This window comes from Ischnura elegans, chromosome 3, assembly GCF_921293095.1.
Source record: "Ischnura elegans chromosome 3, ioIscEleg1.1, whole genome shotgun sequence".
NCBI lineage: Eukaryota > Metazoa > Arthropoda > Insecta > Odonata > Coenagrionidae > Ischnura > Ischnura elegans.
This window is the reverse complement of record NC_060248.1, coordinates 15,575,953-15,603,921: the sequence shown is the minus strand read 5'-3', so window position 1 is coordinate 15,603,921 and position 27,969 is coordinate 15,575,953. Positions and strand designations below refer to the sequence as shown.

Here is a 27,969-nt window from a genome sequence, read left to right as displayed (position 1 = left end):
ATTTTCAACAGCAAAATATTCAACCACAACGTTTTCAACGACAACATGTTCGACGCAACATTTTCAACGACAACATTTTCGACGACAACATTTTAAACGATAACATGTTCAACGACCACATTTTCAACGACAACATTTTCAACGACAACATTTTCAACGACAACATTTTCAACGACAACAACAACAAAAAACCCAACAACAACAACAACAAAAACAACACTAGCAACAACAACAACAACAACACGAATAACATAAACTACAAAAACACAACTAAACAAAAAACAACAACAAAAACAACAACAACAATACAACAACAACAGCGACAACATTTTCAACAACAACATTTTCAACAACAACATTTTCACCAACAACATTTTCAACAACAACATTTTCAACAACAACATTTTCAACGACAACATTTTCACCGACAACATTTTCAACGACAACATTTTCAACGACAACATTTTCAACGACAACATTCTCAACGACAACATTTTCAACGACAACATTTTGTACGACAACATTTTCAACGACAACATTTTCGACGACAACATTTTCGACGACAACATTTTCGACGACCACATTTATAACGACAACATTTTCAACGACAACATTTTCCACGACAACATTTTCAACGACAATATTTTCAACGACAACATTTTCAACGATAACATTTTCAACGACAACATTTTAAACGACAACATTTTCATCGACAACATGTTCGACGACAACATTTTCGACGACAACATTTTCGACGACAACATTTTAAACGACAACATGTTCAACGACAACATTTTCAACGACAAAATTTTCAACGACAATATTTTCAACGACAACATTTTCAACGACAACGTTTTCAACGACAACATTTTCAACGACAACATTTTCTAGAACAACGTTTTTAACGGCAACATATTCAACCACAACATTTTCATTGACAACATGTTCGACGACAACATTTTCGACGACAACATTTTCGACGACAACATTTTAAACGACAACATGTTCAACGACCACATTTTCCACGACAACATTTTCAACGACAACATTTTCAACGACAACATTTTCAACGATAACATTTTCAACGACAAAATTTTAAACGACAACATTTTCAACGACATAATTTTCAACGACAACATTTTCAACGACGACATTTTCAACGACGACATTTTCCACGACAGCATTTTCAACGTCACCATTTTCAACGAGTACATTTTCAATGACAACATTTTCAACGACAACAATTTCAACGAACACATTTTTAACGACAACATTTTCAACGACAACATTTTCAACGACAACATTTTCAACCACAAAATTTTCAACAATAACATTTTCAACGACAACATTTTCGACGACAACATTTTCAACGACAATATTTTAAACGACAACATTTTCAACGCCAATATTTTCAACGACAACATTTTCAACGACAACATTTTCAACGACAACATTTTCAACGACAACATTTTAATCGACAATATTTTTAACGACAACATTTTCAACGAAAACATTTTCATCGACAAATTTTTCAACGACAACATTTTCAACGACAACATTTTCAACGACATCTTCAACGACAACATATTCAACCACAACATTTTCATCGACAACATGTTCGACGACAACATTTTCGACGACAACATTTTCGACGACAACATTTTAAACGACAACATGTTCAACGACAACATTTTCAACGACAAAATTTTAAACGACAACATGTTCAACGACAACATTTTCAACGACAAAATTTTCAACGACAATATTTTCAACGACAACATTTTCAATGACAACATTTTCAACGACAACATTTTCAACGACAACATTTTCAACGACAACATTTTCAACGACAACATTTTCAAGAACAACATTTTCAACATCAAAATATTCAACCACAACGTTTTCAACGACAACATGTTCGACGCAACATTGTCAACGACAACATATTCGACGACAACATTTTAAACGACAACATGTTCAACGACCACATTTTCAACGACAACATTTTCAACGACAACATTTTCAACGACAACAACAACAAAAAACCCAAAAACAACAACAACAAAAACAACACTAGCAACAACAACAACTACAAGAACACGAATAACATAAACTACAACAACACAACTAAACAAAAAACAACAAAAAAAACAACAACAACAACAATACAACAACAACAACGACAACATTTTCAACAATAACATTTTCAACAACAACATTTTCACCAACAACATTTTCAACAACAACATTTTCAACAACAACATTTTCAACGACAACATTTTCAACGACAACATTTTCAACGACAACATTTTCAACGACAACATTTTCAACGACAACATTTTCAACGACAACATTTTCAACGACAACATTTTCAACGACAACATTTTCAACCACAACATTTTCAACGACAACATTTTAAACGACAACATTTTAAACGACAACATGTTCAACGACCACATTTTCAACGACAACATTTTCAACGACAACATTTTCAACGACAACATTTTCAACGACAACAACAACAAAAAACCCAACAACAACAACAACAAAAACAATAGTAGCAACAACAACAACAACAACACGAATAACATAAACTACAACAACACAACTAAACAAAAAACAACAACAAAAACAACAACAACAACAATACAACAACAACAGCAACAACATTTTCAACAACAACATTTTCAACAACAACATTTTCACCAACAACATTTTCAACAACAACCTTTTTAACAACAACATTTTCAACGACAACATTTTCACCGACAACATTTTCAACGACAACATTTTCAACGACAACATTTTCAACGACAACATTTTCTACGACAACATTTTCAGCGACAACATTTTCAACGACAACATTTTCTACGACAACATTTTCAACGACAACATTTTCGACAACAACATTTTCGACGACAACATTTTAGACGACCACATTTATAGCGACAACACTTTCAACGACAATATTTTCCACGACAACATTTTCAACGACAATATTTTCAACGACAACATTTTCAACGACAACATTTTCAACGACAACATTATCAACGACAACATTTTCAACGACAACTATTTCAACGACAACATTTTCAACGACAACATTTTCAACGACAACATTTTCAACGACATTTTCAACGTTAACATTTTCAACAACAACATTTTCAACGACAACATTTTAATCGACAATATTTTTAACGACAACATTTTCAACGAAAACATTTTCATCGACAAATTTTTCAACGACAACATTTTCAACGACAACATTTTCAACGACATCTTCAACGACAACATATTCAACCACAACATTTTCATCGACAACATGTTCGACGACAACATTTTCGACGACAACATTTTCGACGACAACATTTTAAACGACAACATGTTCAACGACAACATTTTCAACGACAAAATTTTAAACGACAACATGTTCAACGACAACATTTTCAACGACAAAATTTTCAACGACAATATTTTCAACGACAACATTTTCAATGACAACATTTTCAACGACAACATTTTCAACGACAACATTTTCAACGACAACATTTTCAACGACAACATTTTCAAGAACAACATTTTCAACATCAAAATATTCAACCACAACGTTTTCAACGACAACATGTTCGACGCAACATTGTCAACGACAACATTTTCGACGACAACATTTTAAACGACAACATGTTCAACGACCACATTTTCAACGACAACATTTTCAACGACAACATTTTCAACGACAACATTTTCAACGACAACAACAACAAAAAACCCAAAAACAACAACAACAAAAACAACACTAGCAACAACAACAACTACAAGAACACGAATAACATAAACTACAACAACACAACTAAACAAAAAACAACAAAAAAAACAACAACAACAACAATACAACAACAACAACGACAACATTTTCAACAACAACATTTTCAACAACAACATTTTCACCAACAACATTTTCAACAACGACATTTTCAACAACAACATTTTCAACGACAACATTTTCAACGACAACATTTTCAACGACAACATTTTCAACGACAACATTTTCAACGACAACATTTTCAACGACAACATTTTCAACGACAACATTTTCAACGACAACATTTTCAACCACAACATTTTCAACGACAACATTTTAAACGACAACATTTTAAACGACAACATGTTCAACGACCACATTTTCAACGACAACATTTTCAACGACAACATTTTCAACGACAACATTTTCAACGACAACAACAACAAAAAACCCAATAACAACAACAACAACAAAAACAATAGTAGCAACAACAACAACAACAACACGAATAACATAAACTACAACAACACAACTAAACAAAAAACAACAACAAAAACAACAACAACAACAATACAACAACAACAGCAACAACATTTTCAACAACAACATTTTCAACAACAACATTTTCACCAACAACATTTTCAACAACAACCTTTTTAACAACAACATTTTCAACGACAACATTTTCACCGACAACATTTTCAACGACAACATTTTCAACGACAACATTTTCAACGACAACATTTTCTACGACAACATTTTCAGCGACAACATTTTCAACGACAACATTTTCTACGACAACATTTTCAACGACAACATTTTCGACAACAACATTTTCGACGACAACATTTTAGACGACCACAATTATAGCGACAACACTTTCAACGACAATATTTTCCACGACAACATTTTCAACGACAATATTTTCAACGACAACATTTTCAACGACAACATTTTCAACGACAACATTTTCAACGACAACATTATCAACGACAACATTTTCAACGACAACTATTTCAACGACAACATTTTCAACGACAACATTTTCAACGACAACATTTTCAACGACATTTTCAACGTTAACATTTTCAACAACAACATTTTCAACGACAACATTTTCGACGACAACATTTTCAACGACAACATTTTCAACGACAACATTTTCAACGCCAATATTTTCAACGACAACATTTTCAACGACAACATTTTCAACGACAACATTTTCAACGATAACATTTTAATCGACAATATTTTTAACGACAACATTTTCAACGAAATCATTTTCAACGACAACATTTTCAACGACAACATTTTCAACGACAACATTTTCAACGACATTTTCAACGACAACATTTTCAACGACAACATTTTCTAGAACAACGTTTTTAACGGCAACATATTCAACCACAACATTTTCATCGACAACATGTTCGACGACAACATTTTCGACGACAACATTTTCGACGACAACATTTTAAACGACAACATGTTCAACGACAACATTTTCAACGACAAAATTTTCAACGACAATATTTTCAACGACAACATTTTCAACGACAACGTTTTCAACGACAACATTTTCAACGACAACATTTTAGACGACAACATTTTCAACGACAACATTTTCAAGAACAACATTTTCAACAGCAAAATATTCAATCACAACGCTTTCAACGACAACATGTTCGACGCAACATTTTCAACGACAACATTTTCGACGACAACATTTTAAACGACAACATGTTCAACGACCACATTTTCAACGACAACATTTTCAACGACAACATTTTCAACGACAACATTTTCAACGACAACAACAAAAAAAACCCAACAACAACAACAACAAAAAAAACAACACTAGCAACAACAACAACAACAACAACAACACGAATAACATAAACAACAACAACACAACTAAACAAAAAACAACATCAAAAACAACAACAACAACAATACAACAACAACAACTACAACATTTTCAACAACAACATTTTCAACAACAACATTTTCACCAACAACATTCTCAACAACAACATTTTCAACAACAACATTTTCAACGACAAAATTTTCACCGACAACATTTTAACGACAACATTTTAAACGACAACATTTTCAACGACAACATTTTCAACGACAACATTTTCAACAACAATATTTTCAACGACAACATTTTCGACGACAACATTTTCGACGACAACATTTTCAACGACAACATTTTCAACGACAACATTTTCAACGCCAATATTTTCAACGACAACATTTTCAACGACAACATTTTCAACGACAACATTTTCAACGACAACATTTTCAACGACAACATTTTAATCGACAATATTTTTAACGACAACATTTTCAACCAAAACATTTTCAACGACAACATTTTCAACGACAACATTTTCAACGACAACATTTTCAACGACAACATTTTCAACGACAACATTTTCAACGACAACATTTTCGACGACAACATTTTCAACGACAACATTTTCGACGACAACATTTTCAACGACAACATTTTCAACGACAACATTTTCAACGACAACATTTTCCACGACAACATTTTCAACGACAACATTTTCAACGACAAAATTTTCAACGACAATATTTTCAACGACAACATTTTCAACGACAACATTTTCAACGACAACATTTTCAACGACAACATTTTCAACGACAACATTTTCAAGAACAACATTTTCAACAGCAAAATATTCAACCACAACGTTTTCAACGACAACATGTTCGACGCAACATTTTCAACGACAACATTTTCAACGCCAATATTTTCAACGACAACATTTTCAACGACAACATTTTCAACGACAACATTTTCAACGACAACATTTTAATCGACAATATTTTTAACGACAACAATTTCAACGAAAACATTTTCATCGACAAATTTTTCAACGACAACATTTTCAACGACAACATTTTCAACGACATCTTCAACGACAACATATTCAACCACAACATTTTCATCGACAACATGTTCGACGACAACATTTTCGACGACAACATTTTCGACGACAACATTTTAAACGACAACATGTTCAACGACAACATTTTCAACGACAAAATTTTAAACGACAACATGTTCAACGACAACATTTTCAACGACAAAATTTTCAACGACAATATTTTCAACGACAACATTTTCAATGACAACATTTTCAACGACAACATTTTCAACGACAAAATTTTCAACGACAACATTTTCAAGAACAACATTTTCAACAGCAAAATATTCAACCACAACGTTTTCAACGACAACATGTTCGACGCAACATTGTCAACGACAATATTTTCGACGACAACATTTTAAACGACAATATGTTCAACGACCACATTTTCAACGACAACATTTTCAACGACAACATTTTCAACGACAACATTTTCAACGACAACAACAACAAAAAACCCAAAAACAACAACAACAAAAACAACACTAGCAACAACAACAACTACAAGAACACGAATAACATAAACTACAACAACACAACTAAACAAAAAACAACAAAAAAAACAACAACAACAACAACAACAACAACAACAACAACAACAACAACAACAACAACAACAACAACAACAACAACAACAACAACAACTTGAGACGCCGAGCAGAGCGGACGTGTTTCGACTGCGCTCCCGAGCTCATCACTTTCAAGTGTTTCTATCGGAGTATTTGCGAAGTTTTTTTCTTGTAAGTGCTTCGGAATAGTTGTTAATCGTTGCGTGATACCACACGTATCTCTATTGTTCGATTTTAAATCGAATTAGTGCTTGATTTCACCGAAAAGTGACTAAAAAACACTCGCGTCAAATCTTGGATCCCGTTTCGTTACCCATCCTCGCCGACACCTCGGAGTCGGTGAGAGAGGAAACGAGAAGACCAGCTAAGTGCTCTTCTTTTTCACACCGAGACAACAATTGTATCGGATATACTGCAATTATCAACTCACCAGACATTATGTCGAAGATGATCAGCCCACCGCATTCACCAAGGAGGATGTCTCCGTCTTCCAGTCAACTCGGCGACACGACTAACGATAGGAGGGTAAGAAGTGCTCCGTCGTCACCTCAGAGACGTGCTCAGGTTGCCACTACAGCCCCTCCGATTAATTACAGAAGTTCACGTAATCTGTCATTATCCATGGAGTCACTAAATGACGAAATAAAATCGCCGACGACAGTATTGCGCCGCGAAGGCGGTATTTTAACTACCACAGTAAGGCGCATTCCGACAACTATCGGTGTCCGCTCACTCCCTTTCTCTTCTATCACTGGCAAAGTTTCACCGACCGAAATTAATTACGGAATTCATAATTCATTTGTCCATGCAAGTAGTGGAGCCATAGATACTCAAAGTTCCGATGCCCGTAACGTAAGCCGTCCCCCGGACACCGCTTTCCCCATTACTCAGGCGACGAGGGATGGGGAAATCACCTCTTCAGCTGAGACGAGGCCACGCTCGCTCGCGGCGACGGCAAGGGGAGGGGGATCGAGTGCGGTAAGCGGGGCGGACCCTATTCGATGCGAAGGCGAAGCCGCGAGCATTAGCGACGCACCCCAACGGGGCAGACCGTTAGTCAGCTACGCGCGGGTGACGGGAGGGAAGGAAAATCGACAAGCCCAAAGCAACGGCGATAACCCACTCCAACCTTTTAAATTCGTAACGAAAAAAATAATACCATTGAAATCGGGCCCCACAAGGAAGACGGGAATTATTTTCAACGGTCTCCCAGGCGTTCCCATAGCCCAATACATCGAGGCGATGGCCGAAGAGGTGGGCGGGAGACAGATAACGCACGCCACAAAACTTCCAGGGGATCGCGTTTGTTTCTATTTGAAGAATGAAGACATTTTAAACGACTTCATGATGAATAAAGGAGGTCTCACCATAATGAATAATTTTTTAATTGCGAACCGCATGGTTCAGCAAGTGGAGCGGCTAGTCGTCTCAAACGTGCCCCCAGAATTCCCGATTCCCGATTTGTTGGAAATTATCTCCCAAATAGGAAGAGTCGTGAGCCCCGTCACCACCCTGGGCGTGGGAATAAAAAGAGATGATCTAAGCCACGTCGAGTCGTGGAGGAAGCAGGTCTTCATCGTACGTCGGGAAGGTGTGATTGTACCCGAGTCGCTGCTCTTGGATTTCGGCCCCGCCAAGCACCGAATTTTCTTCAACTTTAATGACCCTCGGTGCTTTAGATGCAACGAAGACGGACATTTTGCCTCCGCCTGCAAGGCCAATCTCGACCAGGCAAGGGAAAGCAGGGCGAATTTTAACCCTCGCATAAACGACGGCAAAAAACAACATAATAATGACGCGCCGGCCGCATCACTTAAGACCCCCACCCCCGGAGGTGCAGATCACCAAATCATAGCGCCGAAAAAAAATATTATCACCCCAATTCCTCTCCCTCCTCACCCCACCGAGGAAGCGGACGTTGCCAATCATGAAAAAAATGACGGCAGCGACACGCCCCCCGAGACCAAGACTTCTCACTCCACCCCGCTACCTTTACCCACGCAACACGCCGCAAAAAACCCCTCCTCGGACGAATTGGTTGCCACAGACCATAATCTTGATTCCCACGCCACCGAAGCAGCAACGGAAGATCATCAAACAAACAACCCGCACGCACCAACTAGCCTCTCTCAAGTGCAAGGCCAAACAAAAAGGAAACACGTCAGGGCGGAGGAAAGAACGTCTCCCCAAAGAAAACGATTAATCCCCACCCCATCCGATGAACGGGGATACAAAGAGATAGAAGATTACCTCAACAACCATCCACAAGAAGGATTTTTAGATAGTCCAAAACTCATTTTATTCCTGAAAGAAACGAAAGGAAAGAAGAACATTACGGACATGGCTAAGAATTGTTTTTCAGACACGCATGCCCTCGTCGAAACGTTGAGAGAGCTTGTCGAGAAGAAAGCGGTTAAAGATGTTGCGTTAGATATGAGGATCCACAGGTTTTTTAAGGCCCTAACTAACAAACCACCGCATAATCAATGACGTCCGTCAGAGGGAAGACCATCAACCTGACCACCCTAAACGTGCGTTCTGTAGCCAGCAACGTAAAAAGTCAACAGCTCAAATTTTTCATCCAGCGGTGGGAACCAGATATCCTACTTATGCAGGAAACAAACGCGGACCATCTCCAACCCTGCCTCCGCAGCCTCGGCTATTCTTTCAGCCTCAACCCCACCCACAGAGTAGCCGCGGGAACTGGCATCGCAATAAAAAAGAACCTCGCCCCCAACATAACGAAGGAAAACACCATCTATCCGGGGCATGCTACAGAGCATCGTTTCGAATTTAGCTCAGGCTCCACCTTACGCGTTATTAACAGCTACATACCTAACGACAAGGACATAGCTGGTGAAGTGATACGGAAGATGGACGACGCACTCGAGCAAGGGAGGGCGGAAGACTATCATCCAGATCTCACCATACTGGCTGGTGATTATAATTGCACGCTGTCGCCTCGTCACGACCGCTCATCGAGGATAGAGAGGGAGCCTACGAAGGCGAGGGTTCTCGCCGCTCTCATTAGGAAGCACTCTCTATCAGACGTATGGAGGGAAAGGCACGGAAAGAGGGAAGGGTATACGTACCACTCTGCGGCCGACCCCAATATTGCATCCCGCCTGGACAGGATATACACAGACAACATACAGAAAATATCCTCCATCGAAAGGCGAGCCTCGTTCTCGGACCACATGGCTCTATCCATAGACTTCACCATCCAGGATGTTATAAAACCACCTCCCCCGTACTGGAAATTCTACAACTACTTACTTGATAACGAAGAATTTGTCGAATTCATGTCGACAATTATCGAGGAAGTGACGTCTACCCACGAGAGCGGGGACCCCGTCGTCGCGTGGGAAACTTTAAAATCTGAGATTAGAGCCGCCACCAGGATTTATGTACGCCTTAGTAAAGACCGAAACATATCCCACATGAGATCGCTCGAGGCGACGGAGGCGACGACTCGAGGAGAGGAGGCGATGAAGGCGAGGGAAGAAATAAGGCGCACGTACAAGGAGGTAGGCGAGAGAGCGACGGCGATCGAGGGATGGGAAGAGATAGCGTCTTCGGAGAATCCGTTGGGGACTGCTCTCTCAAGATCGGTGACACGGATGCATCGACCCCCCCTGACGTCATTGGAAACAGACGACGGCACTATCCTCTCCGAACAGCAGCATCTTGTGAAGTACGTAAAAGACTATTATGAAAAAGTCTTTCAAGCCCCCGTACAGACAGACTCAGAGCTGCAAGAGGACGATTTTATTATTCTTTCGCGGCGGCAGCCGGAATTGACGGCGGAGAGTAAAGCGCGGATGGAGGCGCCCCTGACCCCAGAGGATCTCCGCACTGCACTCTACAGCTTGAACCGAAAGAAAGCACCAGGAATCGATGGCCTAACGTCCGAATTCTATAAGACCTTTTGGACTCTCCTCGCGAAGCCCTTCGCGTCAATGGTCGACGCGAGCCTAGAGAGAGGCATGCTCCCTATCTCCAGCAGATGGGCCGTTCTGAATTTAATTCATAAAAAAGGAGACAGAACAAATTTGAAGAACTGGAGACCAATCTCGATCACCACCACCGATTACAAAATAATTGCGAAGGCCCTTTCCATGAGACTGTCGTCGGCAATGCGAGAGGTGGTATCCCCCGAGCAAGGGTGCGGCGTCACAGGCAGAACCATCTTAGATAACCTGTCCCTAATTCGTGACATTATCGCATATGCGAATGAAACTAATTCTCCACTGGCCATATTAAGTCTGGACCAAAAGGGCGCTTTCGACAAAGTTCGCCATGATTTTTTATTCAATGTATTGAGACGCATGAATTTTGGCGAAAATTTCATAAAAACTTTAAGTACAATTTACGAGGACGCATCATGCCTCGTTAGGGTTGGCAATAGTCTGACTCCTCCAATCCCCTTTAAGCGAGGCATAAGACAAGGATGTCCGCTCTCCGGCCAGCTCTACGCACTGGCCCTGGAGCCCCTACTCCACATCCTAAAAACTAAAATTACAGGTTTTCCACTCCCCACTCAAGAAGCACATATTACGCTATCAGCATACGCAGATGACGTAACTTTATTCATCTCGGATGACGACGCTGCAAGAAATGTGATAAAATCATTCGATTCGTACGCCGCCCTCTCGGGAGCAGAACTAAACGAGAACAAGACTGAAGGGATGTACGTCGGGTCCTGGCGCGGGCGCACGGATAGGCTCGGACCCTTCGCGATCTCCACCGAAGGTGCCCGATTCCTCGGAGTGGTTTTTAAAAATGACACCATCAAAGAGAGAGAAGGACTAGAGGAAGACCTGGAGGTAAAAATTCAAAACGGATTGAGGAGGTGGGAAGCGGCTTCAGGGGCCCTTTCCGTGAGAGGAAGGACAAGGGTCGTAAATCAGTTCGTGGCCCCGACCATCTGGTACCGCCTACAGACCCAATGCATTAGCCCTCAATGCATCCGGCGGGTGCAAGCCGCCCTCACGGATTTTGTGTGGGGTAGGGGCCGAAAACACTGGGTTGCCGGAGCCGTGCTGACGGCCCCGCTCGGGTGCGGAGGACTGGGGCTGACTGACGTGCAGGCAAAAATTACCGCTATGAGGATAAATTTCTTTCAACGGTACGTCACAGGTGAAGTTCAACCGTGGAAAATCTTCGTTTCCTACTTCCTCGAGACCAGGCCTAAGAGGAACGGTTTCTACTCCTCATTGAAAAGCGCCCTCGACACAATGGACGTGAAGTCCGGGGAAAACGGAGGACCTCTCCCCACATCTTGGCCCCCGACGGAGGAATCTCTCCCCTTCGGTTTCCGGAGCGAGCTGTCGAAGCGAATGCGAACGTTTCCCATACACAAAAGCGATATTTACCGAGAAATCGTTGCCAAAAAAAACAAAGAGAAGTGGCCCTACAAGGACGGCATATGGGGAGAGTCTACGTGCTGGAAAGCCTTCTGGACGGCGCCAGTCCTGGGGAGGGAGGGGGAGGTGTCTTGGAGACTGGCACATGATCGCCTGGCAGACGCCGTTTTCCTGTCGCGGTCGGGATTGCGAGAAAACTCAGTGTGCAGAGCATGCCCTGGAAGCCAGGCCACGGCCTGGCACATCCTCTACGACTGCAGACAGGCCGGAGAGGTATGGCGGACAGCAAAGGAGTGGATAAAAGGAGTCACGGGCCGCAGGGTGAGGAGCGCACTGGAATTACACAGGGGGAGACCTCCTCAGAGGGGCGGCTATACTAAGCGAGATTTACTGGCAAACTTCATCATAGCCGAAACAAAGGCAAGCATATATCATTGTTTTACAGCAATAGAAAAAGGTGAAAGGTCGGCTCAAAAAACATACGCCGAGTACTTAAAAAAAGGAATCGAAAGAAGAATCAGGAGGGAGTATATATATCATAAATGCAAGGGCGACACAAAATCTTTTATTGACTTGTGGTGTCAGAGCGGTGTCCTTTCTGAAGTGGAAGAAACGGAGTCAGGGGACACAATCTTAAAAGTGAAGATGGCGCCATAGAGAAGAAAGAATGAAGTAACAAGGGCGGAACCACACGGAGGCATTAACCACTCGGAAGGGGAGGCCACATGCGCGGAGGGATGGGGTCCAAGGTTGCGGTAACCAGCCCCTTCGGCGGACCTCCCCTGTGCGCGGCCCTCCCCTTCGGAGAGTGTAAAGGCGGTGAAGAGATGCAAAAAGAATAATGACTGAAAATGATGATTTTATTATGAAATAAACCAAGGTGACGACGAAAAACTTATAAATCCTCTTAAAAAAACCGCCCATAGAATAATAATAATAATAATAATAATAATAATAATAATAAAAAAAACAACAACAACAACGACAACATTTTCAACAACAACATTTTCAACAACAACATTTTCACCAACAACATTTTCAACGACAACATTTTCAACGACAACATTTTCAACGACAACATTTTCAACGACAACATTTTCAACGACAACATTTTCAACGACAACATTTTCAACGACAACATTTTCAACCATAACATTTACAACGACAACATTTTAAACGACAACATTTTAAACGACAACATGTTCAACGACCACATTTTCAACGACAACATTTTCAACGACAACATTTTCAACGACAACATTTTCAACGACAACAACAACAAAAAACCCAACAACAACAACAACAAAAACAATAGTAGCAACAACAACAACAACAACACGAATAACATAAACTACAACAACACAACTAAACAAAAAACAACAACAAAAACAACAACAACAACAATACAACAATAACAGCAACAACATTTTCAACAACAACATTTTCAACAACAACATTTTCACCAACAACATTTTCAACAACAACCTTTTTAACAACAACATTTTCAACGACAACATTTTCACCGACAACATTTTCAACGACAACATTTTCAACGACAACATTTTCAACGACAACATTTTCTACGACAACATTTTCAGCGACAACATTTTCAACGACAACATTTTCTACGACAACATTTTCAACGACAACATTTTCGACAACAACATTTTCGACGACAACATTTTAGACGACCACATTTATAGCGACAACACTTTCAACGACAATATTTTCCACGACAACATTTTCAACGACAATATTTTCAACGACAACATTTTCAACGACAACATTTTCAACGACAACATTTTCAACGACAACATTATCCACGACAACATTTTCAACGACAACTATTTCAACGACAACATTTTCAACGACAACATTTTCAACGACAACATTTTCAACGACATTTTCAACGTTAACATTTTCAACAACAACATTTTCAACGACAACATTTTCGACGACAACATTTTCAACGACAACATTTTCAACGACAACATTTTCAACGCCAATATTTTCAACGACAACATTTTCAACGACAACATTTTCAACGACAACATTTTCAACGATAACATTTTAATCGACAATATTTTTAACGACAACATTTTCAACGAAATCATTTTCAACGACAACATTTTCAACGACAACATTTTCAACGACAACATTTTCAACGACATTTTCAACGACAACATTTTCAACGACAACATTTTCTAGAACAACGTTTTTAACGGCAACATATTCAACCACAACATTTTCATCGACAACATGTTCGACGACAACATTTTCGACGACAACATTTTCGACGACAACATTTTAAACGACAACATGTTCAACGACAACATTTTCAACGACAAAATTTTCAACGACAATATTTTCAACGACAACATTTTCAACGACAACGTTTTCAACGACAACATTTTCAACGACAACATTTTAGACGACAACATTTTCAACGACAACATTTTCAAGAACAACATTTTCAACAGCAAAATATTCAACCACAACGCTTTCAACGACAACATGTTCGACGCAACATTTTCAACGACAACATTTTCGACGACAACATTTTAAACGACAACATGTTCAACGACCACATTTTCAACGACAACATTTTCAACGACAACATTTTCAACGACAACATTTTCAACGACAACAACAAAAAAAACCCAACAACAACAACAACAACAAAAACAACACTAGCAACAACAACAACAACAACAACAACACGAATAACATTAACTACAACAACACAACTAAACAAAAAACAACATCAAAAACAACAACAACAACAATACAATAACAACAACGACAACATTTTCAACAACAACATTTTCAACAACATTATTTTCACCAACAACATTCTCAACAACAACATTTTCAACAACAACATTTTCAACGACAACATTTTCACCGACAACATTTTCAACGACAACATTTTAAACGACAACATTTTCAACGACAACATTTTCAACGACAACATTTTCAACAACAATATTTTCAACGACAACATTTTCGACGACAACATTTTCGACGACAACATTTTCAACGACAACATTTTCAACGACAACATTTTCAACGCCAATATTTTCAACGACAACATTTTCAACGACAACATTTTAAACGACAACATTTTCAACGACAACATTTTCAACGACAACATTTTAATCGACAATATTTTTAACGACAACATTTTCAACCAAAACATTTTCAACGACAACATTTTCAACGACAACATTTTCAACGACAACATTTTCGACGACAACATTTTCAACGACAACATTTTCGACGACAACATTTTCAACGACAACATTTTCCACGACAACATTTTCAACGACAACATTTTCCACGACAACATTTTCAACGACAACATTTTCAACGACAAAATTTTCAACGACAATATTTTCAACGACAACATTTTCAACGACAACATTTTCAACGACAACATTTTCAACGACAACATTTTCAACGACAACATTTTCAACGACAACATTTTCAAGAACAACATTTTCAACAGCAAAATATTCAACCACAACGTTTTCAACGACAACATGTTCGACGCAACATTTTCAACGACAACATTTTCGACGACAACATTTTTAACGATAACATGTTCAACGACCACATTTTCAACGACAACATTTTCAACGACAACATTTTCAACGACAACATTTTCAACGACAACAACACCCAAAAACCCAACAACAACAACAACAAAAACTACACTAGCAACAACAACAACAACAACACGAATAACATAAACTACAACAACACAACTAAACAAAAAACAACAACAAAAACAACAACAACAACAATACAACAACAACAGCGACAACATTTTCAACAACAAAATTTTCAACAACAACATTTTCACCAACAACATTTTCAACAACAACATTTTCAACAACAACATTTTCAACGACAACATTTTCACCGACAACATTTTCAACGACAACATTTTCAACGACAACATTTTCAACGACAACATTTTCAACGACAACATTTTCAACGACAACATTTTGTGCGACATCATTTTCAACGACAACATTTTCGACGACAACATTTTCGACGACAACATTTTCGACGACCACATTTATAACGACAACATTTTCAACGACAATATTTTCCACGACAACATTTTCAACGACAATATTTTCAACGACAACATTTTCAACGACAACATTTTCAACGACAACATTTTCAACGACAACATTATCAACGACAACATTTTCAACGACAACTATTTCAACGACAACAATTTCAACGACAACATTTTCAACGACAATTTCAACGTTAACATTTTCAACGACAACATTTTCAACGACAACATTTTCAAAGACAACAACAACAATAACAACAGCAACAACTCGTACAACAACAACAAAAAAACAACAACTACTACAACAACTACAACAACAACAACTACAACAACAACAACAACATTTTCAACGACAACATTTTCAACGACAACATATTCAACGACAACATTTTCAACGACAACATTTCCGACGACAACATTTTCGACGAAAACATTTTCATCGACAACATTTTCGACGACAACATTTTCAACCACAACATTTTTAACGACAACATTTTAAACGACAACATTTTCAACGACAAGATTTTCAACGACAACAATTTCAAAGACAACATTTACAACGACAACATTTTTAACGACATCATTTTCAACGACAACATTTTCAACGACAACATTTTCAATGAACACATTTTCAACGACAACATTTTCAACGACAACATTTTCTTGAACAACATTTTCAACGGCAACATATTCAACCACAACATTTTCAACGACAACATGTTCGACGACAACATTTACGACGACAACATTTTCGACGACAACATTTTAAACGACAACATGTTCAACAACCACATTTTCCACGACAACATTTTCAACGACAACATTTTCAACGACAATATTTTCAACGACCACATTTTCAACAACATTTTAAACGACAACATTTTCAGCGACATAATTTTCAACGACAACATTTTCAACGACGTCATTTTAAACGACGACATTTTCCACGACAACATTTTCAACGACAACATTTTCAACGACAACATTTTCAACGACAACATTTTCAACTACAACAATAACAACGACAACATTTTCAACGACAAAATTTTCAACGACAACATTTTCAGCCACAACATTTTCAACAACAACATTTTCAACGACAACATTTTCGACGACAACATTTTCGACGACAACATTTTCCACGACAACATTTTCAACGACAACATTTTCAACGACAACATTTTCAACGACAACATTTTCAACGACAACATTGTCAACGACAACATTTCCTACGACAACATTTTTATCGATAATATTTTTAGCGACAACATTTTCAACGAAAACATTTTCAACGACAACATTTTCAACGACAATATTATCAACTACAACATTTTCAACGACAACATTTTCAACGACAATATTTTCAACGAAAACATTTTCAACGACAACATTTTCAACGACAACATTTTCAACGACAACAATAACAACGACAACATTTTCAACGACAACATTTTCAACGACAACATTTTCAACGACAACATTTTGTGCGACAACATTTTCAACGACAACATTTTCGACGACAACATTTTCGACGACAACATTTTCGACGACCACATTTATAACGACAACATTTTCAACGACAATATTTTCCACGACAACATTTTCAACGACAATATTTTCAACGACAACATTTTCAACGACAACATTTTCAACGACAACATTTTCAACGACAACATTATCAACGACAACATTTTCAACGACAACTATTTCAACGACAACAATTTCAACGACAACATTTTCAACGACAATTTCAACGTTAACATTTTCAACGACAACATTTTCAACGACAACATTTTCAAAGACAACAACAACAATAACAACAGCAACAACTCGTACAACAACAACAAAAAAAACAACAACTACAACAACAACTACAACAACAACAACTACAACAACAACAACAACATTTTCAACGACAACATTTTCAACGACAACATATTCAACGACAACATTTTCAACGACAACATTTTCGACGACAACATTTTTGACGAAAACATTTTCATCGACAACATTTTCGACGACAACATTTTCAACGACAACATTTTCAACGACAACATTTTCAACCACAACATTTTTAACGACAACATTTTAAACGACAACATTTTCAACGACAAGATTTTCAACGACAACATTTTCAAAGACAACATTTACAACGACAACATTTTTAACGACATCATTTTCAACGACAACATTGTCAACGACAACATTTTCTACGACAACATTTTTATCGATAATATTTTTAGCGACAACATTTTCAACGAAAACATTTTCAACGACAACATTTTCAACGACAATATTATCAACTACAACATTTTCAACGACAACATTTTCAACGACAATATTTTCAACGAAAACATTTTCAACGACAACATTTTCAACGACAACATTTTCAACGACAACAATAACAACGACAACATTTTCAACGACAACATTTTCAACGACAACATTTTCAACGACAACATTTTGTGCGACAACATTTTCAACGACAACATTTTCGACGACAACATTTTCGACGACAACATTTTCGACGACCACATTTATAACGACAACATTTTCAACGACAATATTTTCCACGACAACATTTTCAACGACAATATTTTCAACGACAACATTTTCAACGACAACATTTTCAACGACAACATTTTCAACGACAACATTATCAACGACAACATTTTCAACGACAACTATTTCAACGACAACAATTTCAACGACAACATTTTCAACGACAATTTCAACGTTAACATTTTCAACGACAACATTTTCAACGACAACATTTTCAAAGACAACAACAACAATAACAACAGCAACAACTCGTACAACAACAACAAAAAAAACAACAACTACTACAACAACTACAACAACAACAACTACAACAACAACAACAACATTTTCAACGACAACATTTTCAACGACAACATATTCAACGACAACATTTTTAACGACAACATTTTCGACGACAACATTTTCGACGAAAACATTTTTATCGACAACATTTTCGACGACAACATTTTCAACGACAACATTTTCAACGACAACATTTTCAACCACAACATTTTTAACGACAACATTTTAAACGACAACATTTTCAACGACAAGATTTTCAACGACAACATTTTCAAAGACAACATTTACAACGACAACATTTTTAACGACATCATTTTCAACGACAACATTTTCAACGACAACATTTTCAATGAACACATTTTCAACGACAACATTTTCAACGACAACATTTTCTTGAACAACATTTTCAACGGCAACATATTCAACCACAACATTTTCAACGACAACATGTTCGACGACAACATTTACGACGACAACATTTTCGACGACAACATTTTAAACGAAAATATGTTCAACAACCACATTTTCCACGACAACATTTTCAACGACAACATTTTCAACGACAATATTTTCAACGACCACATTTTCAACGACAACATTTTAAACGACAACATTTTCAGCGACATAATTTTCAACGACAACATTTTCAACGACGTCATTTTAAACGACGACATTTTCCACGACAACATTTTCAACGACAACATTTTCAACGACAACATTTTCAACGACAACATTTTCAACGACAACAATAACAACGACAACATTTTCAACGACAAAATTTTCAACGACAACATTTTCAACCACAACATTTTCAACAACAACATTTTCAACGACAACATTTTCGACGACAACATTTTCGACGACAACATTTTCCACGACAACATTTTCAACGACAACATTTTCAACGACAACATTTTCAACGACAACATTTTCAACGACAACATTGTCAACGACAACATTTTCTACGACAACATTTTTATCGATAATATTTTTAGCGACAACATTTTCAACGAAAACATTTTCAACGACAACATTTTCAACGACAATATTATCAACTACAACATTTTCAACGACAACATTTTCAACGACAATATTTTCAACGAAAACATTTTCAACGACAACATTTTCAACGACAACATTTTCAACGACAACATTTTCGACGACAACATTTTCAACGACAACATTTTCGACGACAACATTTTCAACGACAACATTTTCAACGACAATATTTTCCACGACAACATTTTCAACGACAACATTTTCAACGACAACATTTTAAGCGACAATATTTTCAACGACAACATTTTTAACGACAACATTTTCAACGACAACATTTTCAACGACAACATTTTCAACGACAACATTTTCAAGAAAAACATTTTCAGCGGCAACATTTTCAACGACCACATTTTCAACGACAACATTTTCGCCGACAACATTTTCGACGGCAACAAATTAAACGACAACATTTTTATTGACAACATTTTCCACGACAACATTTTCAACGAAAACCTTTTTAAACGACAACATTTTCAACGACAACATTTTCAACGACAATATTTTCAACGACAACATTTTCAACGACATTATCTTCCACGACAACATTTTAAACGACAACATTTTCAACGACAACATTTTCAACGACAACAATTTCAACGACAACATTTTCAACGACTACAACAACAACAAAACAACAACAACAACAACAACATTAACAACAGCAACAACAACAACAACAACAACAAAACAACAACAACAACAACAACAACAACGACAAAATTTTCAACAACAACATTTTCAACAACAACATTTTCAGCAACAACATTTTCAACAATAACATTTTCAATAACATTTTCAACGACAACATTTTCAACGACAACATTTTCAACGACAACATTTTCAACGAAAACATTTTCAACGACAACATTTTCAACGAAAACATTCAACGACAACATTTTCAACGACAACAAAAACAACAACAACAACAACAACAACACTAACAACCACAACAACTCCTAGAACAACAACAACAACAACAACTACAACAACAACAGCAACAACAACAACAACAACTTGAGACGCCGAGCAGAGCGGACGTGTTTCGACTGCGCTCCCGAGCTCATCACTTTCAAGTTTTTCTATCGGAGTATTTGCGAAGTTTTTTTCCTGTTAGTGCTTCGGAATAGTTGTTAATCGTTGCGTGATACCACACGCATCTCTAGTGTTCAATTTTTAATTGAATAAGTGCTTAATTTCACCGAAAAGTGACTCAAAAACACTCTCGTCAAATCTTGGATCCCGTTTCGTTACCCATCCTCGCCGACATCTCGGAGTCGGTGAGAAAGGAAACGAGAAGACCAGCAAAGTGCTCTTCTTTTTCACATCGAGACAACAATTGTATTGGATATACTGCAATTATCAACAGTAGTCAGGATTTGGGGAGTCTGGGACAAGGTCAAATTAAGCGTTCCCTTTCACTCCCAGTGAATTCCAGACACGTGCCGAGCCCATAGCTTCTCCCACTCGAGTTGGATATGTTCCCATTGGCAGTTACCAAGGTCTAAACACGTGCGGTTGCAACGTGAATCGTATTTCCCCGTCTCGGCATCGGAAATAACCGAAATTACACCTCTAACTTCTTTGTTATTGAACATTTTTGAAAATAAATGCTCTTAAGTGAAAGAGCAAGTAATTATCAGTAAAAAATATCTCTAACACTTTTTCGATACAAGTCATAGTTATGAAGATAAATAGTATCTTGTCTTATAAACAATTGTTGATTATTAAAAATCGCAATAACTTTGTTAATATTTATGCTATGATCACCATTCAAATTCCTATCATCATCAAATTTAATATAGAATACTTTAGCATTTCCAAAAATTTGTCACCACAGCGATAAATACTCATTTTCAGAACCCTCCACAAAACTGCACATATTGTCTATGGTATGAGGCAAGGCTATAAGTGAAAGGCGTTCCCAAGCGATCTAAGTGGGATGGGTAGGTTACGCCTAGGAGGCAAGGCTATAAGTGAAAGTCGTTTCCAAGCGATCCAAGTGGGATGGGTAGGTTACGCCTAGATTTGCCCCTTCCACGGTACCTTCTAAGCAGTATATAAGGCCGTGCAGCCACTGAGAAAATCACCAGCGGTCTCAGAACTAGTCTGATTCCATCGGTCCAACTGAATCATCGAGTAGGTCTTCAAGAAGTGAATTCTGTAGGAATTCTTTATGAATTCTGATTGAATTCCGGAAGAATCATCAGAGACCCGGACGCCGAAGGAGTTTGCCGCTTAAGGTAAATATGATCCGTAAAACTGAGTTTTTCGGATTTTTTCCTATTTTTTCTATTGCTTTTGGAACCGAGAAAATTCATGAGCATGTTATGCTCAATACCCCCCTTCGACTCCCGGTCAAAAAACAGGATGAAATTTTTTATGTATCCTAGGATACTTAGGGTATGGTAGAAATCCTGGTCCTAGTACTCCCGTTTTCTCCTCTAAAATTTGGGGAGATTAGTAAAGGAACAACCCCGTTTAAAAAAATTTGATAGAGCAAATAGTTTAGATTCGGTGGGCCAATATATGAATGATGGTATTAGGAGAATATAGGTTAGTAGCAGGTATCTTTGTAAGAAAATCTTTAATATCTCCCTTATTTGAACAAATAGGACCATAGTTTAAATTTGAATGTGGATGAGTAAGTGACAACTCATCTTTTGTGTGTAAAAGAAATCACCTCACTCCAAGGGCGTGGCCCCTATACTCTGGAGATAATTCCTGCGATGGTCTATAACTCCCTTATTTGAACAAATAGGACCATAGTTTAAATTTGAATGTTGATGAGTAAGTGACAACTCATCTTTTGTGTGTAAAAGAAATCACCTCACTCCAAGGGCGTGGCCCCTATACTCTGGAGATAATTCCTACGATGGTCTATAACTCCCTTATTTGAACAAATAGGACCATAGTTTAAATTTGAATGTTGATGAGTAAGTGACAACTCATCTTTTGTATGTAAAAGAAATCACCTCACTCCAAGGGCGTGGCCCCTATACTCTGGAGATAATTCCTACGATGGTCTATAACTCCCTTATTTGAACAAATAGGACCATAGTTTAAATTTGAATGTTGATAAGTAAGTGACAACTCATCTTTTGTATGTAAAAGAAATCACCTCACTCCAAGGGCGTGGCCCCTATACTCTGGAGATAATTCCTACGACCGTCTATAACTCCCTTAATTGAACGAATAGGACCATAGTTTAAATTTGAATGTGGATGAGTAAGTGACAACTCATCTTTTGTATGTAAAAAAAATCACCTCACTCCAAGGGCGTGGCCCCTATACTCTGGAGATAATTCCTACGACCGTATATAACTCCCTTATTTGAACAAATAAGACCATAGTTTAAATTTTAATGTTGATGAGTAAGTGACAACTCATCTTTTGTTTGTAAAAAAAATCACCTCACTCCAAGGGCGTGGCCCCTATACTCTGGAGATAATTCCTACGATGGTCTATAACTCCCTTATTTGAACAAATAGGACCATAGTTTAAATTTGAATGTTGATGAGTAAGTGTCCACTCATCTTTTGTATGCAAAAGAAATCACCTCACTCCAAGGATGTGACCCCTATACTCTGGAGATAATTCCTACGACCGTATATAACTCCCTTATTTGAACAAATAAGACCATAGTTTAAATTTTAATGTTGATGAGTAAGTGTCCACTCATCTTTTGTATGCAAAAGAAATCACCTCACTCCAAGGATGTGACCCCTTTACTCTGGAGATAATTCCTGCGATGGTCTATAACTCCCTTATTTGTGTATTTTTTACCTTATTTGGGGTGAAAGGAAATAGGGAATGACTTCGCAATCCACCTGGGGAGAATTGAGCTAGGTATTTTCCACACTACTGGCGTCATTCAGTAGCAGCTTTGCGCATTCCTTACCTTATTTGGGTGTAAGGAAATGCATAACTTTATCATCTATCCGTGAGGATTGACCTCGGTTTTTTTTCTACTTAGTTGGAATACCTCCGCAGCTGACATCATTCACAGTCTTCTCAACCCACTTGGCAGCCATCCGCTGAAGAGTAGGAGGAGAAGATTTCCTTTTATAAATACCGATCGAAGACGGAAGCATTCATTGCAATCTCGTCATTTGATCCGAGAACTTCCTCTTGGTGACTACTCCTCAAAGACAACGTCATCTGCTCTCAACGAAGACAACATCATCGCCATCTAGATCTTGGTAAGTCTAACTTTTTAGACATTCCAAGTTCCCACCTTAAAATACTACCTTGAGGAAGTAATCACTGCAGAATACACTACCATTTTATTTTTATTGAGATTTTAAGTAGATTGCATTCGTTACGAGGTTAGAATTGAACGTTTTTATAATCCTACATCTGATCCAAGACGAAGAATTAGCTAAACTTTTCTCTATTTTTTCAGATTTCTCACATTAATCATGACATCTATTAGAGACATCATTTTTAACTTTAAAAACAATACATATAGAACTAAAGAAGAACTTGAACAAGCGTTAGCGTGCATTTACAGAAAAGTAGCCCTTGAAAACGAAAGCATTGATGACATGGAAACTTATCATGAAATGAAAGATGCATTAGATAAAGCAAATGGTAGAAAATTTTGTCCTTACTGCGAAATCTTCTATAACATTGATGAGGCTATGCCTCATGAGAATACCAACGCACACCGGATCAAAATTAACGAGCAAATAGGGAGAGGGTTCAATGAAATCGAATCGGCAATTAGATCCAGGCTAAAAACATTTTGGATAACTCCCGAAGGGGATGTTCAGGACGTTGTAACTTTTCTTGGTGAAATAAAAAATCTGTTGATTGAGAAAATTAGAGAGCAAACAAGGACGAACAGGAGTATAAAGTTCAACCTCGTATTGATTTGCAAATTTCAAAAGGGAGAACACGAGGAGCTGAATACCTCATTTAAGACTAGTAATCAACGAGTCCTACTTGTTGATCAGTTAAATGAGATTATGGACGAGAAATTTTCGAAACTTTTAAAAGAAAAGTCCGAATTTCAAGCTAAAGGGTCAGGATGGACTTTGGCTGAAGTTATAGGTTTAGAGCTTCGTATTAACAAGTACACCCCTCTTCGAGGTTCTACATTCATCGAGTTACCTACAAAAATTAAGCATACGAAATCCGTTATCAATGTCAAAAATGATGATCAATACTGCTTTAAGTATGCTATATGGGCAAAATATGTAGCCAATCATCCCGAACGAGTTTCAAAATACGATTGTGAGGAATTTCGGGAGACCTATACTTGGAACTGTATTGATTACCCAGTAGATCTGAAGGATATCCCTAAATTCGAGCGTGACAATAACATTTCAATTAATGTGTTTGGACTAGATGATAAAAACAATGTGTATCCTATAAAAATTGTAGATTATGAGCTTGAGGATCATCGCGACCTCCTCTACATTACCAACGAAACAACTGCTCACTATTGCTGGATAAAGAATTTTGAAAGACTCGTGCGCTCCCAAATTACTAGACATAAAACTAGAATTTTTATTTGTAAACGGTGTCTAACTTATTACCATGACGTAGAAAAACTCGAATCTCACAAAGACTTATGTAGAGGAACGGGGACACCAAGTAAAATAGTGCTACCAGACGAGGACAATAAATTATTGAAATTTACCAACATTAATCGCACTTTCCGTGTACCTTACGTGATATATGCCGATTTTGAATGTCTACTGAAAAATGTAAACACATGCGAACCGTGTTCTAATACTTCGTTCACTAACATCATACAGAAGCATGAGCCATTCAGCTTTTGTTATATCATGATGACTCCAAACGGATGCGAGGAGCCAGTATTGTATCGAGGGCCTAATGCAGCACGTGTTTTTATTGACAGTATAAAAGATGAAGCCCAGAAGGTTTTCAAGTTGTACAAAAATACTATTCCTATAACACCACTCACAGAGGAAAAAGAGAGCGCTTTCCAAAACGCATCGACGTGCCACATTTGTGGGAATGAGTTGAACGAGGATAGGGTTAGGGATCACGATCACCTGACGGGACAGTATCGAGGTCCAGCTCATTCCTTTTGCAATGTGCAGTATAAGATGCCTCAATTTCTTCCAATTTTTATTCATAACCTGTCCGCGTATGATGGTCATTTCATTGTACGAGAGCTAGACTATGATGAGAGGGAAATATTCATTATTCCAAATTCTGAAGAAAAATATATCACTTTTTCCAAGTCTATAGAGGATAATTTCAAAATTCGTTTTGTCGATACCTTTCGATTTATGCCCGCTTCTCTTGCTTCTCTAGTCTCGAACCTGACTGAATTTAAAAATACCTCAGAAATTTTTGGTGACAAGACGCGACTAGTTACACGAAAGGGGGTTTATCCCTATGATTACACTGATTCGTTGAATAAGCTCGATGAAACCTTGCTCCCGGACAAGGATAAATTTTACAACAGGTTGAACGACGAGCATGTGTCAGACGAAGATTATGGTCACGCTTTGAACGTATGGTCTTCGTTTGGATGTGAAACACTCGGTGATTACAGTGATGTATATTTGAAAAGTGACGTCACTCTTCTCGCCGATGTTTTTGAGAACTTTCGTGACGTGTGCTACGGAGCCTACAAGTTAGATCCGGCGTGGTATTACACTGCACCAGGTTTAACATTTGATGCAATGCTAAAATATACCGAAATAGAGCTAGAGCTTTTGACTGATTACGATATGATACTCATGATCGAAAACGGAATTCGCGGAGGAATTTCACAGTGTTGTAAAAGATACTGTGAATCGAACAATAAGTACATGTCAGGTTATGACCCAGGTAAAGATTCGATATTTTTAACCTATCTTGACGCGAATAATCTCTACGGATGGGCACTCTCCAGACCCCTTCCTTACGGTGAATTTCGGTGGTTAAAACAGGAGGAAATTGACGATTTTAGCGTGGAAAATGTTCCCGATGACAGTGAAACTGGATACATTCTCGAAGTTGATCTTGAGTACCCACATTGGCTGCACGATACGCATTCAGATTTCCCTCTTTGCCCGGAAAACAAGACACCACCTAACGGTAAACATGAAAAACTTTTGACCACCCTCGAAAATAAAAGTAAATATGTAATTCATTACATGAACCTGAAACAGGCATTATAATTAGGCATCATACTCAAAAAAGTGCACAGAGTTATCGAGTTCAAACAGTCTTCGTGGTTAAAGACCTATATTGACCTAAATACAGATCGTCGAAAAGTTGCTAAAAATGAATTTGAGAAGGACTTTTACAAGCT

The 27,969-nt window shown here is 37.9% G+C and overlaps 1 pseudogene; it reads left to right on the top strand.

Moving 5' to 3' along the window:
• The first annotated feature begins 7,338 nt into the window (after window positions 1-7,338).
• On the top strand, window positions 7,339-18,724 carry LOC124154966 (annotated as a pseudogene).
• The last annotated feature ends 9,245 nt before the right edge of the window (window positions 18,725-27,969 follow it).